This window comes from Cibotium barometz, chromosome 5, assembly GCF_041138505.1.
Source record: "Cibotium barometz isolate CiBa-2024 chromosome 5, ASM4113850v1, whole genome shotgun sequence".
In the NCBI taxonomy this organism is placed as follows: Eukaryota; Viridiplantae; Streptophyta; class Polypodiopsida; order Cyatheales; family Cibotiaceae; genus Cibotium; species Cibotium barometz.
Genome location: NC_141050.1, coordinates 39,894,749 through 39,911,893, shown reverse-complemented (window position 1 = coordinate 39,911,893; position 17,145 = coordinate 39,894,749). Strand labels below are relative to the sequence as shown.

Sequence of the window (17,145 nt, the reverse complement as noted above, 5' to 3'; positions counted from 1 at the left end):
GTTGCCATATTAATCAACTACTAGAAGCTAGTAGGAAAGGCACATAGTGTATTCCTTTTTGCCGACTAGAGCGACTTATGGGCTACTGAGACCATAGAGAAAACGCACATAGAGTTGAATGTGTGGATAAAGTCAACCTTTGCGTGTTGGTCACGCATGTAACGTGCCTCATATAAGGACCGCTATAAGGACCGCGTAGCAACTCTCTACACACTTGCTAGACACGACTACGTTAGCTATGGATACCGAGAGGACAATGGAGGCTCTCCCGCCTGGCTTTCGATTCCACCCCACAGACGAAGAGCTGGTTGCGTTCTACTTGCGTAGAAAAGCTTCGGGACTCCACATCCCTTCCAACGTCGTTGCAGAAATCGATCTCTACAAGCACGACCCCTGGGAGCTCCCCAACCTCTCATGCATTCCGAGCACAGACTCCCAATGGTTCTTCTTCAACCTCTCTGATCAGAAGTACCCCAAGGGCTCCCGCACAAACAGAGCCTCCACATCTGGCTATTGGAAGGCCACCGGCAGAGATAGGATCGTTGTCGCTAAAGCTGACACGGTGGGCATGAAGAAAACCTTGGTTTTTTACAAAGGCCGGGCTCCCAGAGGAGAAAGAACTGATTGGGTCATGCATGAATACCATCTGGTTATGGAGCCCGAGTCACGGCCAGATGCAAAGAATGAGCTCTGCAACAAGCATCCCATGGTGGTTTGTAAAATTATGAAGAAGAAGAAGAAAAGCAGTTCACAAGCTTCACCTACATCACACGATAAGAGCGAGCAAGATTATGACTCAGCTCCAAACATACATACATGAGGATTGCTTTGCAAGAACGGGCCGAGAACCGAACGGGTGTAAATCCATTTCACTATCTCCACGCTAAATATGTATATGGGTTCAGGAACTGTTTTGATTGAGAGCCTTACACAAATCCTTTTCACCTAAATATGTATATGGGTTCGGGAACTGTTGTGATTGAGCATTACATAAATCCTTTTCACCATGGGTTGAAGAGGAAAATCTGATTTGCAAACAAGGACTTTCTTCTTAATTTTATCTTAATATAACTAAATCTTGAATTTTTTGAGGAGGTGTTTTTCCTTCTCCCATTTATTCGAGAAGGATTTGTCAAAAATTCAAATAAGCTCTAGCATAAGCTCGACCTACTTTTTGGGCCACCCCCCCCCCCCCTCTCTCTCTCTCTCTCTCTCTCTCTCTCTCTCTCTCTCTCTCACACACACACACACACACACATGGGCATAATTGTGTACAAATCTACTCTTCTTACCCTTATATTGTTGTAATTAAGTTGTCCATTTGAATTATATTTTACTATCTACCATATAACATTTAATTTCTTGTTCCATATTTCCTAAGGGGGCTAATGCTCTACCAAAACATGGGTTGTATATCTAGTCAACTCCCCTAACCAGCCTACACCTCGTACCCTATTGCACCACGAAGTCCTCCTTCCATGGCTTAGTGCCATATCATACACAATAACACTTAATCTCTTGTTCCATATTTCCTAAGGGGCCTAATGCTCTACCTCCAAGAAGATAAAGCATGGGTTGTATATCTAGTCACCTCCCCTAACCAAAGTACACCTCGTAACCTATTGCATGAGGAAGTCCTCCTTCCATGGATTAGTGCCAAGAAGAAATCAATCATCCTATAAAAGTAATTCCTTACACAATACATGTGGGTCTATGATGTTCAATCTTCCCTCTTGCTTGGGAAGGATAATGGTTTTCCAAGCAACTCTAGCGCTCATGTGTACTGTGCCATCTAATCCTGACCAAAGAAAATTCCAAATGAGGTGATGTATTTGGCTAGTACACATCTATTTATATATCAAGCTCAACTACTGTGGATATGTATGACATGCCACGCTGACACCTCCACACTTATGCCACTAGCATGGTTGATGAGATTATGGTTGATATGCCATCAATGATTTATAGGTTATTTGATAATCACTTTAGTTTACTTAGAATTATCATATAGTCATAGTGCTAGCTCATATAATCGAGTTCACACTATGGACTTATATGTTTTGATGGTAGATTACTTTCACGTATAGTATGTACTCTTATATTTATGTTATGGTTGTAGAGAAGTCAAGAAAATAGAAGAAAATTCAACCATACATCTCTCTATTATGTGCTTGACTACTCTTATGTGCATTGTATAAAGAAATTTGCTTTCAAGGAGCTCAAGCTTACTCTCTTCCCCGCATTCTTCTCATGGTATCAGAGCGCATGTTTACATAATAAGAGCTTAAAAGGCAATCAAGACAAAAGTAAAGGAAGTGGTACATAGGTGAGGGTAACTCTATCTCTTTTCCTTTGTCATAGTATGGTGGAGTTTATAACCGATTATTCTCTCTCTCTCTCTCTCTCTCTCTCTCTCTCTCTCTCTCTCTCTCTCTCTCTCTCTCTCTCTCTCTCTCTCTCTAAATCACACACCATAGTTTATGTTGGATTGCAATAAGTTGCGTAAGTCTTTGCATGGTGGGGGTTTCCATGTCTTTTATTATTCAAATCTCACACCACACAAAGCCTTAGCCAAACCAAACGTGCAAAAAGATGCCTAGGGCCCTCAAAAAGATGTTTGAGGCCTACAATATCCCATCCCCACCTTAGTCTATGCTGAGACTAGCTTGTGTCATCACACACACACACACACACACGTCACCCCATTATATATCATATATATATTTTATAGTGCGTAATTTCACACTTTTGACATAACAAATGGGTAGTATGTTTCAATAAGTTTAGTGATCTCAAATATTAAAGAAAGAAGGTTTGAAAAAGCCCCTTAGACCTCTTTTTTCAAGAAAAACTCATACAACACACATATACATATAAGTCATCATTATATTACCAACTGTTTTTAGTCTATGCTGAGACTAGCTTGTGTCATCACACACACACACACACACACACACACACACACACCCCATTTTTTCAAGTGCATAATTTTAGACTTTTGACATCATAAATGGACTCAAAAGGCCCAAATATGATAAAAACAAATGTAAACTTGGATTCATTTTGATGAGTTTTATGAATTTCAAATATCAAAAAAAGGTATGGGAAGTCCTCAAAAGTGAGCACATGAAGCACATGTGCTGGCTTCCCTAGACCTTTTTTTCATATTTGAAATTCATACAATGTATTGAAAGGTACCCAAGTTTACATTTGTTTTTACCAAAAACGTTTCTTCACACAAATAGTTGTGCACATTGGTTGATTTAAAGTGCCTAAAGAAAGTTTAGGATCTCCACATATATATCAAATGTATGTTGATGTGAGACCATAAGTTTACGAGTGTGAGTGGTGCATGTGCATGTGCATGTGAATGTGAATGTATGGGCAAGCTCATGTGTATCTGCAAGTTGTTACTTATGCACGTTGTGTGCAAGTGGATGCGTGTGTGCAAGGGACATGTGCATTTGTCTGGCATGTGCTAACATTTGAATGTGTACATAGAGTTGCCGAGTTGCCATGTTTATCACCCCTTTAATGAACTACTAGAAGCGAGTAGGAAAGGCACATAGTCTTGCCCCAAAATGTATTCCGAGAGCGACTTATAGACCATAGAAAAAACGCACATAGATACGAAGGAAAGTCAACCTGTAGACGTAATAGCGTTGCGTGTTGGTCACGCCTTTAACGTGCTTACTACGTTATCTATGGACACTGAGCGGACAATGGAGGTTCTGCCGCCTGGCTTTCGATTCCACCCCACAGACGAAGAGCTGGTTGCGTTCTACTTGCGTAGAAAAGCTTCGGGACTCCACCTCCCTTCCAACATCATTGCAGAAATCGATCTCTACAAGCACGACCCCTGGGAGCTCCCCAACCTCTCATGCATTCCCAGCAGAGACTCCCAATGGTTCCTCTCAGAGCCTCCACATCTGGTTATTGGAAGACTACCGGCAGAGATAGGATCGTTGTCGCTAAAGCTGACACGGTGGGCATGAAAAAAACCTTGGTTTTCTACAAAGGCCGGCGGGCTCCCAGAGGAGAAAGAACTGATTGGGTAATGCATGAATACCATCTAGTTAAGGAGCCCGAATCACGGCCAGCAGATGCAAAGAATGAGCTCTGCGACAAGCACCCCATGGTGGTTTGTAGAATTATGAAGAAGAAGAAGAAGAAGAAGAAGAAGAAGAAGAAAAGCAGTTCACAAGCTTCACCTACATCACACGATGAGAGCGAGCAAGATTATGACAGAACCCCAACTTGAGGAACAGGTTTGCACTATCTCCACGCAATGCCAGCTAAACATGTATAACTATTTTCATTGAGCCTTACATAAATCCTTTTCACCATGGTTTGAAGAGGAAAATGTGTTTTGCAACACGGACTTTCTTCTTAATTTTATCTTAATATAACTAAATCTTAAATGTTTTTGAGGAGGTGTTTTTCTTTCTCCCATCTATTCGAGAAGGATTTGTCAAAATTTCAAATAAGTTCTAGGATAAGCTTTACCTACTTTCTGGGCCACCTCTCTCTCTCTCTCTCTCTCTCTCTCTCTCTCTCTCTCTCTCTCACACACACACACACACACACACATGCACATAATTGTGTACAAATCTACTCTACTTACCCTTATATTGTTGTAATTAAGTTGTCCATTTGATTTATATTTTACTATCTACCATATAACACTTAATTTCTTGTTCCATATTTCCTAAGGGGGCTAAGGATCTACCAAAACATGGGTTGTATATCTAGTCACCTCCCCTAACTAGTGTACACTTCATAACATGCTGCACCAAGAAGTCCTCCTTCCATGGCTTAGTGCAATATCATACACAATAACGCTTAATTTCTTGTTCCATATTTCCTAAGGGAGATAATGCTCTACCTCCAAGAAGATAAAGCATGGGTTATATATCTAGTCACCTCCCCTAACCAGAGTACACTGCATAACCTATTACATGAGGAAGTCCTCCTTCCATGACTTAGTGTGCCAAGAAGAAATCAATCATCTTATAAAAGTAATTCCTTACACTATATCTATGGGTCTATGATGTTCAATCTCCCCTCTTGCTTGGGAAGGCTAATGGTTTCCCAAGCAACTCTAGCCCTCGTGTACACCTGTGCCATCTAATCCTGACCAAAGAAAATTCCAAATGAGGTGATTTATACGCATCTATTTAGATATCAAGCTCAACTAGTGTGGATATGTATGACAAGCCACAATGACACCTCCACACTTATGCCACTAGCATGGTTTATGAGATTATGGTTGATATGCCACCAATGATTTATAGGCTATTTGACAATCACTTTAGTTTACTTGATTTATAGTATAGTTATAGTGCTAGCTCATATAATCGATTTCACACTATGGACTTATATGTTTTAATGGTAGATTACTTTCCTATATAGTATAGTTATAGTGCTAGCTCATATAATCGATTTCACACTATGGACTTATATGTTTTAATGGTAGATTACTTTCCTATATAGTATGTACTCTTATATTTATGTTATGGTTGTAGAGAAAGGAAAAAGATAGAAGAAAATTCAACCATCCATCTCTCTCTTATGTGCTTGTCTACTCTTAAGTACATTGTATAAAGAAGTTTGCTTTCGAGGAGCTCAAGCTTACCCACATTCTTCTCATGATATCAAAGCGCATGTTTACATAATAAGAGCTCAAGAGGCAAGTAACATGAAAGTAAAGGAAGTGGTACACAGGTAAGGGTAACACCATCTCTTTTCCTAAATGTCGTAACTAAATCTCTGAAAATGCTAAAGAACTAGTAAAGGATAGTGGAGTACGAGGGGGCACAATCATACCTTGGGGAGCCCTCAGTGAAGAAAATGGTAGTATATACTATGTTCAGACCTCGTTTTTCCCTACACGATTTTGTAATAACTCTGTAAAAGTGTCAATAGTTGATAAATATTTTGGGTAGCGTTATTTTGGGTGATTTGTTTTTTTGAGCTTTCCTTGCGAGCTTCCAAGAATATCTCGCGAGCCTTTGAATTTATAGTTTTTTTTTCAAGACATTGTCACTATAGTATGGTGGAGTTTATAATTGATTATTCTCTCTCTCTCTCTCTCTCTCTCTCTCTCTCTCTCTCTCTCTCTCTCTCTCTCTCTCTCTCTCTCTCTCTCTCTCTCTCTCTAAATCACACACCATAGTGCATGTTGGATTGCCAAAAGTTGCAATAAGTCTTTGCATGGTGGGGGCTTCCATGTCTTTTATTGTTCGAATCTCACACCACACAAAGCCTTGGCCAAAACCAAACGTGCACAAAAAGATGCCTAGGGCCCTCAAAAATATGTTTGAGGCCCATAATATCCCATCCCCACCTGAGTCTACGCTGAGACTCGCTTGTGTCATCACACAGACACAAACACACACACACACACACACACACACACACACACACGTCACCATTATATATGTTTTTTTTTCCTATAGACTTTTGACATAACAAATGGGTAGTATGTTTCAGTAAGTTTGGTGATCTCAAATATTAAAGAAATAAGGTTTGAAAAAGCCCTTAGACCTTTTTGTTGAAAAAAAAACTTATACAACACACATACACATATAAGTCATCATTATATTATCAACTTTTTTTCAAGTACAAAATGTCAGACTTTTGACATCATAAATGGGCTCAGAAGGTCCAAATATGGTAAAAACAAATGTAAACTTGGGTACCTTTCAATAAGCTATATGAATTTCAAATATTGAAAAAAAGATCTGGGAAAAGCCAACGCATGTGCTTCATGTGATGGCTTCTAAGGACTTCCCATATCTTTTTTTCAATATTTAAAATTCATAAAACTCATCCAAAAGGTGCCTGGGAAGCCCTCAAAAGAAACCACTAGTGCTTGTGATACTCATGTCTATAATCATTTTTACCATATTTAGGCCTTCTAAGCCTAATTTTTAAGTTTAAATCATGAAATTTTACAATAGATACTTTTTTTTAAATGTAATGTAATGGTGACTTGTGTATATATGTGTGTTGTATTGTATCTCTGTGTGTGTGTGTGTGTGTGTGTGTGTGTGTGTGTGTCCCAAACCCTTCTAGGGTAATTCAGTTATAATGTATGTGTGTGTGTGTGTGTCCCAAACCCTTCTAGGGTAATTCAGTTATAATGTGTATTTCTACATTGGGGAGTTATCCACCTATATTTTATCCTTTTTGTCTAAGGCCTCACACAGTTTCACATCGAGGCTTCTACTTCAGGCCAGGCCAAGGAGAGAGTTAGGACAACATCACCTTTACCAGCACCTCCTATAGCCATGTGAGAACATTGTTTAAATTAATTTCCCATTGCTCAAGTATGCTTTCTTGTATTTCTCTTAATATTGTTCACTTTCACTTTTCAGGATGTTGAGCTAGATGAGCTACATCGATAGGTGTCACAACTCACTCTAGAGTTACAAGAGCGGGACTAGGAGATTGAGCGCCAGAGACTGTTGGTCCGTGAGGTAGACGTGGAGCAACGGATTGCATACTACCTCATGGAACACTACATGACAGAGTGAGCCAAACTTGGCAGAGATACAGCTAGCCATCGCCCGTGTGATGTCAAGCATTACGATCTACTCCCTTCCTCCAGACTATTTGGTTGCGAGACCACATGCGGACACCGGTACTGAAGTTTGCCTCAGCGAGTTTGACACTTGGCGGTAGTACACATTAGGGTGCCACCACCAATTTCAGCTTTACTACCTTGTCCATTCATTGGCAATGACTGCTATAAGTGTTTGACTTGTTGGCGCAGTGTAGAGTTTGGCTTATATCACGTTTGGGGGATAGACGACTTTTACCTAGGGTCAGTAGTTATTGTGGATCTTGTCTTGCAGGCCCATTGGTAGCATTGATCATCAGCAAGCTATCCTAGATATCATGGCTGATGATGGATATGTTGCTGAGGATATGCCAGAGGATTTTGAGATTCCCATAAAGATGGATTTATCACCCGAGGAGGAGGAGGCATAGAGAGCATGATGGGCCCTCATCAATGAGTTTATTTTACAGGCCTGACAAGTTGCTTTACGCACCCTAATTGGAGCAAGGAGTTTGGTGGACCAAGGTCTTGAGGCACGTATGAGGTCGATTGACATGTGGTTGTTTTGTTGCTTAGGTGTACGCTGACCTCCGCTTATGGGAGATGATCCGCAAGCATAGAGGTAATGTGATTGACCAGGAGCTTAGTGATACAACTACTGCTACCGCTACCACATGGTGAGTCCTCAGCCATGGCAGCAGAGGAGTGTCTCACTCAGAGGACCATTGTAAAGTGGGTTGTACATGAGTCAAGGAGGAGGCATCGATCACATCATCTTGGAGCTTAGCAGGTCCTCTCAGATGAGGATTAGCCATCATGTAGATGTATATCCCATCATGTTTTTGTATTGACCGGTTTACATGCCATTTGTATCTGTGACCTCATGTTTCTATATATGACATCCACTAGTTGTAACAATTTATTTTTTTTATTTTACTATGTCATTTTTCCATTTTGTATTTTTATAAAGTTTGTATATGTAAGGTGCCATGCTGTTTTTTGCAGAGGACCCCTTGGGCACACTATGCAGAAAATAACAGTGGGCAACACACCGTCCCGCCCATCCAACGTCCAATGGTGTTGAAAATTTGAAAGTGGAGGGGTAGCAGCCCTATGGACATGTGTGATAGCATGTTGGGTATCATCTCCTGTCTCCACATAGCCTTTCACATCCATAGGCTTCATATGTTCAAACCATTCGCCATGACAAGTCATCCAGAGTCCATATACCAAGTGTCATCACTTTCACCATTTGTCATTGTTGAGATATCGAGCTCGTCTAGTGAGGCGGTGGCCACTGATGACCCGCCTGGGGGATAGGCCCCACACTTACACCACTGGCATGGTTGGTGAGATCTTGGGTGATATGCGGCCAGTGGGATGACAGGCTGTGTGACAGCCATTCTAGAGACTGGCATAGTTATAGCGCCAGCTCATTTAGTCGGGCTCACACTATAGAGAACTCGTGTATGTATTGGTTGAGTACCTTTCATATTATGTGTGCTCTTATTCTTGTATATGGTGTGTTGAGTGTTGAGTAGAGAAGAAGAAGATTTCAGCCTGTCACCTTGTGTGTTCTCTATTAGGGTTTTGTGAGTGTGTGTGTGTGCTTGCAAGAGCTCAAGCTCTCTTCCCCCATGCATCTTTTCATGGTATCAGAGCCTGGTTCGTGCTAAGGGCTGAGCTGCAAGCAAGAGAACCACAGGAAGCGGTACGAGGGTAAGAGCTTCAACTACTCTTCCCTATTTGTGTTGGTGACTACACCCTTGTCGGAGCTCTACGGGAGGCACCGGCAAACGATCTCTGATTGAGGAGCTTTCTTCGCGGGAGTAAAGCTATAGGGCAACTATACAGTCCTATCGAACATAAATTTTCGGGCCGAAAACGCGTTTCGGGTGCATCTGGACCTCCGTTTTTCAGAAAGCAGGCGATTTCCAGCACTGCAGGTAAGTCATCGATTCTCTGCAGAATTCTGTTTTAAGAACTGCAGGAAGACAGATTGACTGTGCAGACACTGTGGGTGCTGCAAAGAGGTCTACAGTTGCCATTAGGTGTATGTATGCACATTGAAGTCACTGGTTGTGACATTTGAGAGTACTACAGTACCGCTGTACAGAAAATCCAGCAGTTTGTGCAGAAAAACCAGAGTGCAGTTTCTGGTAAAATTGTGTGTTTGGCAAGATGTCAAATGATGGGATAACTCAGATTGTGGCTGAGAAGCTTGATAAGAATAACTTCCATGCTTGGAGGTTCAGGTTAACGAATTTCCTGATGGGAAAAGGCTATTGGGACTACATAGAAGGTGAGCATGAAGAGGCACCAGAGATACCGGATATAAATCCGACTGCTGCAGATGTGAAAGAGTTTAAAGATTGGAACCAAGGAGCCAGGAAGGTTATGTCTTGGCTATCCATTAGTATACAGGACACCATGATTGGGCACATTCAGGATGCCAAGTCCCCCAAGGAGGTGTGGGACACCTTGGTAAAGCTCTATGAAACAAATACCAAGGCACGTAAGATACAGTTGAAGAATGAACTTCATACTGTGGAGAAAAAGAGCATGTCTGTGAATGACTATGCGTTGAAGATAAAGGGTATTGTGGAATCCCTTGCATCTATTGGTGTGTCAGTAGATGATGATGACAAGGTGGAAGTCTGTCTACGTGGTCTCGGGCCACAATACAAGGCGTTCAAGACGTCTATTCAGACTCGGGAAAACATTCCCAACTTTACAGATTTGGTGTCTATGCTGATTATCGAAGAGAAGAGCTTGGGTGAAGACCAACAGTCTTCACAAAGCAAAAACAGTTTAGAGCAACAGGCCTTCTACACAAGTTTAGGAAGAGGACGAGGTAGAGGAGGCCGTGGATGCGGTCAAGGAGGTGGCCGAACAGGTAATCAAAATTATGGTCAGCAGCAGAAGCATCAACAACAACAGTCCCAGAATCCACAACAACAACAACAACACGCAGGTGGAAGAGGTAAATTCAGAGGCAGGGGGAGTCAAAGAGGCCGTGAAATTGGCAAAGGCAATATAACGATGCACGTGAATGCTATTATTGTGGTAAGCCTGGACATGTGCAGGCAGAATGTTATAAGAAGCAGGCTGACATGCAAAATGGAAAAGTGCAGCAAAACAACTATGCATCCTCCTCAAGCAGAAATAATGAGGATAATGAAAGGTTGTTTGTTATGCAGCATGTCGTGAATGCCATGTCTGAAAATGTTGATGCAGCACAAAAAGATAATGTATGGTATGTGGATTTAGGCGCTTCGAACCACATGACAAGTCATGGGGAGTGGTTCAAGGAGATGAAAAACCCGGAAAGACCAGGTTTTGTGGAAACAGGGGATGACACTTCTCATCCAATTGCCCATGTTGGAGATGTGCCATTGTCTATGCAGGATGGCAAAGTGAAGTACCTTGCAGATGTACTTCATGTACCAAACATAACAAAGAATCTGGTTTCAGTTGGCCAGATGATTGAGCAGGGTTTGCAGGTTCGGTTTAACCCTGATGGGTATGTTTGAGAACAAATTGAAGGTAATGAAATTTTCTTGGAATCTTTTAAATTTATCAACAAAGAGAGGTATGTAGTGACCAAAAATCAAGAGGAACGGAGAATTAGCAAACAAAGAGATGCGAAAAAAAGTGCGGAGTATGTTGGGAATGCAATCTTATCTTGAAGTTGCTGTAGACTACATCAACATCTTCTTGTCTCCTCACTTGAGTCTTGTTGATCGAGTCCATCTTGTGGAAAAAGTATCTTTTTTCTTTCAGATTTGGAGGGCATGGATTGTTCATCATCCAAGCTACATGCTGAGTAAAAAATTCATAAGAAAAGAGGTCTTTTTAGATGTGCAGCTTTCATGCCATTTTGTCGTCCTATTAATCAAGTACTTAAGATAATTTTATCCAGGTCTCAAGTTCCTTTTACATCTTAGAGGTTTGGATGCAGCTGAAATTTTCTTTAGCAAGATTGGGAGAATGGTGGGACAGGTGTTCTCATGACTTGATGGATATGCTACATAGTGCTAGCACTTTGAATAGGCTTGTGCACTTTGAATGTAAAGAGGATGGTCCTTTGTTTTCAAGGGTGAACAAGAAGCAAGAACATGTATGGAGGGAATTGAATCTGAAAGAGAACATGCCAGAAGAAAATCTAGGAGACTATAATTGTGTGTCAAGCGAATAAAAAACATCAATGCTTTGAAGAAGGGGCTGAGAAGTGCTCAAGAAATGTGTGAATGTTTTCATATGAAGGCAAAAGCTAAGAAGGACATGACATGGTGGTTGAAGCCTTGGTCAACTGGATTTGTAGATGCATATGCACAAGAATTTGCTTTGGGGAAGGACAAGACTAGCAACAAACAAGTCATGTTTCAGAAGTGGAAGACAATGTTAATGATGCCTCTTTGTACGACATCAGACAATGTTAATGATGCCTCCTTGTACGACATCAGACATGTAGTGGATCCTCTCCTAGATGAAAAAGAAGTAGTAACCCAGTTGTTTCCATTGAGGGTAAAGCTCTCTTCAAGTCCACACTAGTTAGCCAAGTTAATAGAAATCCCACACTCTCAAAAGATCAACTTATGAGGGTGAGAAAAGGAGTATACTACTCTAAGGATGAGAAACCCATTGCTACATCAAATGAGAATCTATTTGGAATAGGTTCCTATTGTGCTATGTACTTTCAAGAAGAGGAAACAACAAGCAAAAGTGCTAGGACATGCAATCCAAGCTCTTCACGATGCAAGAAAAAGATACAAGCTATGTGGTACCTTGGCCGGGTTCAAAAGATGAGGAGAAAGGTTGGTGCGGGGGGTACATGGAGTATAAGAGAGGGTTCAACTACCCTCAGATAGACCTACATGAGTGGAAGTATAGCTTGGGTGGTATCAAAGGCAAAAGTCTCAAGATGCTATACATACGACCTTACAGACCTTGACATGATAGATATTGAGAGCATCATTTCTTTGGCAAACCTTACCTATGTTGCAAAATAGTAATAAGTATGAATTAGACGAGAATGATTGGAATATCTTCAATGACTTTGTAAAGGATCATGGAGGGAACTTGGTAGGTGTTTCTTCTTTGTAGTCGTAAAAAGCTTCCTTTTGTCTAGTGTGCTTGGAGGTGGCTTTATGGATTGCCTTTTTTGTTCAATCTTGTAGGACCTTGAATCACATGAGTGCGTGCTCTGCAAGAACTTTTTGATGGGTAAATCAATAGTTTGCTGGAGAAATTAGCCTCACATTCATGCATGGTTCTTGTTGATTTTCCATCTAATTCTCATATGGGGTGTGTTACAGCGAGGTCTTGGATGGATGTAACAAAGATGGTTTTGAATACAAGGTTTTGGCATGGGCTACAACAAGTTTTTGCATGGATGCAACGAAGGTATATTTCGGTGTGTTGGTTACAAACAATATATTCTGGCGTAGGTTACATAGCAAGATATTACAAGATATGACAAAGCAATTACTATCTGGGTTACATGATCGATTACTATGTGTTAGTATGTTTTACATCAAGGTTTTGCATGAAGGTGTCAAAGGGAGTTCAAGTACCATGTTTCCGTATGTGTGTCATCATGCATTATGACAAGGCCTTGAAGGCATGTAGCAAATGGGTTCTAACACTATGCTTTCACATGTGTTCTAGCAAGGTTGTGCATGGATACAACAAGAAGCATTCGCATCTTGGTGGGTGTACTCCACTAGTAAGAAAAGTGGGAAAAGTGAAAGGTTTTTGTGGATGTGGCAAAAAGTAGCAAAGATGTTTCTAGTCTTGCTATGTGAAAGATGTTTTTTGTGGATGTCGTCATGAAGACACTTTGTAACTATGGAACAATTTGAAAGTTTTCATTACTTTTCTTGGCTTTTGCTTTCTTTTTTTAAAGTGAAATGTGGTGTGCTTGAAAGCATGTATGCTCTATTAGGATCACATTGTTTTAAACAAGTGTGGTGCATGGGAGCATGAGATTAGTTATGTGCAATGCATGGATGGTCATGGTCAAGCTACTATGAGGGTTTGAAAAAGGATTTGAAAGAGGGCTACAATGCCATGATGCCGTTCAACGTTTTTTCAACCTACCCTTGTTGCTCTGCTGGGCAAGAGATCATGTCTCAAATATAAGAAATTGTTGTGCTTTTGTCCCATACATGGCTAATAATGAAGAGCTAAATCATAAACAAAAGGCTGAAACTCCATATCCTTGCTGTGAGACCCCCGCCCCCTCCGAGGGCACTGGCGGGCAGAAGCAGTGCCAGCCTCTCGCACGGGGCAGGGATCCACACTCGGGACCTCACCACCATGGATGTCTGGACAAGAGACTAGCTCGGTGGTTCCCCCGAAACCGAACCCGAATAAACTTCCCTTGCTCGAAAGGCACGGACGATTCTGCCAGGAAAAATTATCTAATGGGAGAATTGATCTAACAAGTCAAAGTCCTAGCTAACCAAACTGATATGACCGAACCCAAAAGTCACATGGTCAGATCAAGGAAAAGACTTGCACTTGGTCCATAGAATCACTGCTTTTTTTCCCTTTTTGTGAGGCACAACCGCATTGATTCCCTCCCATAGAACAAGGTCTTCCTAGGACTTAATCTAATTAACGTAACTTAATTGTAAACTATTTGTATCGCAAATAATCCCTCGATCCAACCTAACGTAACTTAATCATAAACTATTTGTATCGCAAATAATCCCCCGCCGATCCAACCTAACCCCAACCGGCCCATGGGTTAGCCAACCGCCCAAATACTATATTGGTGGGATTCCTTACGATCAAGTTACGATTAACGTAACTTAATCGTAAACTATTTGTATCGCAAATAATCCCCCGATCCAACCTACCCCAACCGGCCCATGGGTTAGCCAACCGCTCAACTACTGTATTGGTGGGATTCCTTTATAAAAATTTGGTTATGTTTTGCTCGGGTACTAAGAAAAAGAGTTCCTAGGCCCCCTAGCCGGCACTTCAAACAAAATTCAAGTAGTCACACCACTTACACACCCAATATGAAATTGCCATTTTAACAGATTCGGTTGTCTTTGAAATTACCATTTTAACAAATTTGGCTGTCTTTAAAACAATCTTTCAAATGAAACCATAGTATTACTGATCATAATCCTCCAAAATATCCAGTCCATTGTTTTGCAAAAATTATCGTCAGGGCTCTCCGCCAACGGTCAACAACAACGAGATCCAATATAAAAATCTAATTCACAAAAATAATTCCCTTTTCCACTGCATCCATATCTTTCTCGACGTATGCATGGGTGTCCTAGTAGCAACCCCTGTAAGATTCCTCCCCAACCTCTCAAGATGTCCAGTATCCCTCTTCAAAACTATAAAAGATCTTGTTTCTACCTATTTTGGCTTAGAGAGAGAAAATATTTTAGAGAGAGATTATTCAGATTTTAGATATTTTTGGATGGAAAAATATCTCTTCTTATTAAAATAAATTCCCCCGAAACAAAAGTTCAAAAAGATTTTCAGAAGGTGCATTAGAAATCAATTATAATTTGTTCAAAAGGCCTTATCCTACGGGTCCAGATTTTTTAAAAATTTTAAATTAAGGTTTTAAGGGGCCAATCAGATTTATCCAAATGTGTGGAGGAGATAAATAGAAGAAATAAGAAAATCCCCCCAAAAATGAGTAAATACTCACATAAGATGAAGAGTGGACTAAGGACCAAAGGAAATACTAAAAAAATGAATTTTTGACACCTGAGAGTGGGGATTCCCCCTCATGAAGGAGGTTCCTATTGCACATGTGTGGTGGAGTTTTAAGTTTCCAAAAATTGAGATATTTCATCTCTCCTCTCTCCTAATTCAAGTCTAGTTCCAAAAAGTAAGCTAAACTGACCCAAAAATGGTCAAAAATTGACCAAATTGATCTGGAAAATTCTAGAATTAGTTTGCTTGGTTAGAAGCTCACTTTTTTCCATAAATAGAAGCCTCCTCTTTTGTTGAAGCTTAATAGTGTTTTATGCACTGTTGCTCTACTCCTCCCTAGAGCCAAAAACTGTGAATTTATTAATAATTCATTAGTTTTTGACCATTCCCTCGTCTAAAGAATTGGTGGCCACTCTTGTTGCAAACAAGAGTAGATCCCTCAAACCATCAAGCCAAAGGAAAGCTCCTAGAAATTCATGTAAGTTAGAAATCCTACTTTTTCTTTATTCTTTTAATGGTTTTCTAATTTTTGTTATCTTTTAAATGATAAATTGATGCTATGTCTTGTTGGAAAGGCTTTTCCCTTCTCTTCATTCTTAAATGCAGCCTTTCTTTATCCTAGTTAAGTAATCAAATTGTTAGAATTAAACTTTTCATATTGTTTCTCTTTTAAAAGTGAAATTTGATTAGTTTAGAATGCTTTAAACTATTTGGGGATAAATTGATTAGTTTAGAATGCTTTAAACCATTTGGGGATAATTTTTAAGTAATTTAAGGTTAGGAAAAATTGAAAAATGGTTAGCCATACAAAGGAGGTTATGGTAAAATTTTCTTAAATTTTGTGAAATAAGTTTTATCTTTTAGTATTCAAAAAGAGTAATCCCCATCGTTTGTGTATTCTAAAAGTGTTATTTTCATTCTAGGTGTATAAAAATGCATAGTAGAAATATTTTTATTATAAAAGTGTTATTTTCATTAAAATTTAAATTCTATGCATAGAAAGATGCATATTGGCTATTGTTTTATTATAAAAGAGTGATTTACATTAGATTTAAAATCTATGCATAGAAAGATGCATATTGATTATTTTTTTATTATAAAAGAGTGATTTTCATTATATTTAAATTCTATCCATTGAAAGATGCATACATATTGGCTATTTTTTTATTATAAAAGAGTGATTTTCATTAGATTTAAATTCTATGCATAGAAAGATGCATATTGGTTATTTTTTTATTATAAAAGAGTAATTTTCATTAATAATAATTTTTATGCATAAAATGATGCATAAAAGAATTTTTTATTATAAAAGTGTTACTTTCATCAATATTGATTTTTATGCATAAAATAATTTTTTATTATTATAAAAGTGTTACTTTCATCAATATTGATTTTTATGCATAAATAGATGCATAAAAGAATTTTTTTAATTATGAAAGTGTTACTTTCATCAATTATTAATTTTTATGCATAAATAGATGCATAAAAGAATTTTTTTACTATAAAAGTGTTACTTTCATCAATATTGATTTTTATGCGTAAATAGATGCATAAAAGAATTTTTTTATTATAAAAGTGTTACTTTCATCACTATTGATTTTTATGCATAAATAGATGCATAAAAGATTTTTTTAATTATAAAAGTGTTACTTTCATCAATATTGATTTTTATGCATAAATAGATGCATAAAAGATTTTTTTTAAACTATAAAAGTGTTACTTTCATCAATATTGATTTTTATGCATAAATAGATGCATAAAAGAATTTTTTTAAATTATAAAAGTGTTACTTTCATCAAAATGGATTTTTATGCATAAATAGATGCATAAAAGATTTTTTTAATTATAAAAGTGTTAGTTTCATCAAAATTGATTTTTATGCATAAATA

General features: G+C 39.1%; 2 pseudogenes; both read left to right on the top strand.

Annotated features, from left to right (window-relative positions):
- Window positions 1–226: 226 nt before the first annotated feature.
- On the top strand, window positions 227–1,036 carry LOC147638477 (NAC domain-containing protein 45 pseudogene; annotated as a pseudogene).
- Window positions 1,037–3,712: 2,676 nt separating this feature from the next.
- LOC147638476 (NAC domain-containing protein 71 pseudogene) lies at window positions 3,713–4,376 on the top strand (annotated as a pseudogene).
- The last annotated feature ends 12,769 nt before the right edge of the window (window positions 4,377–17,145 follow it).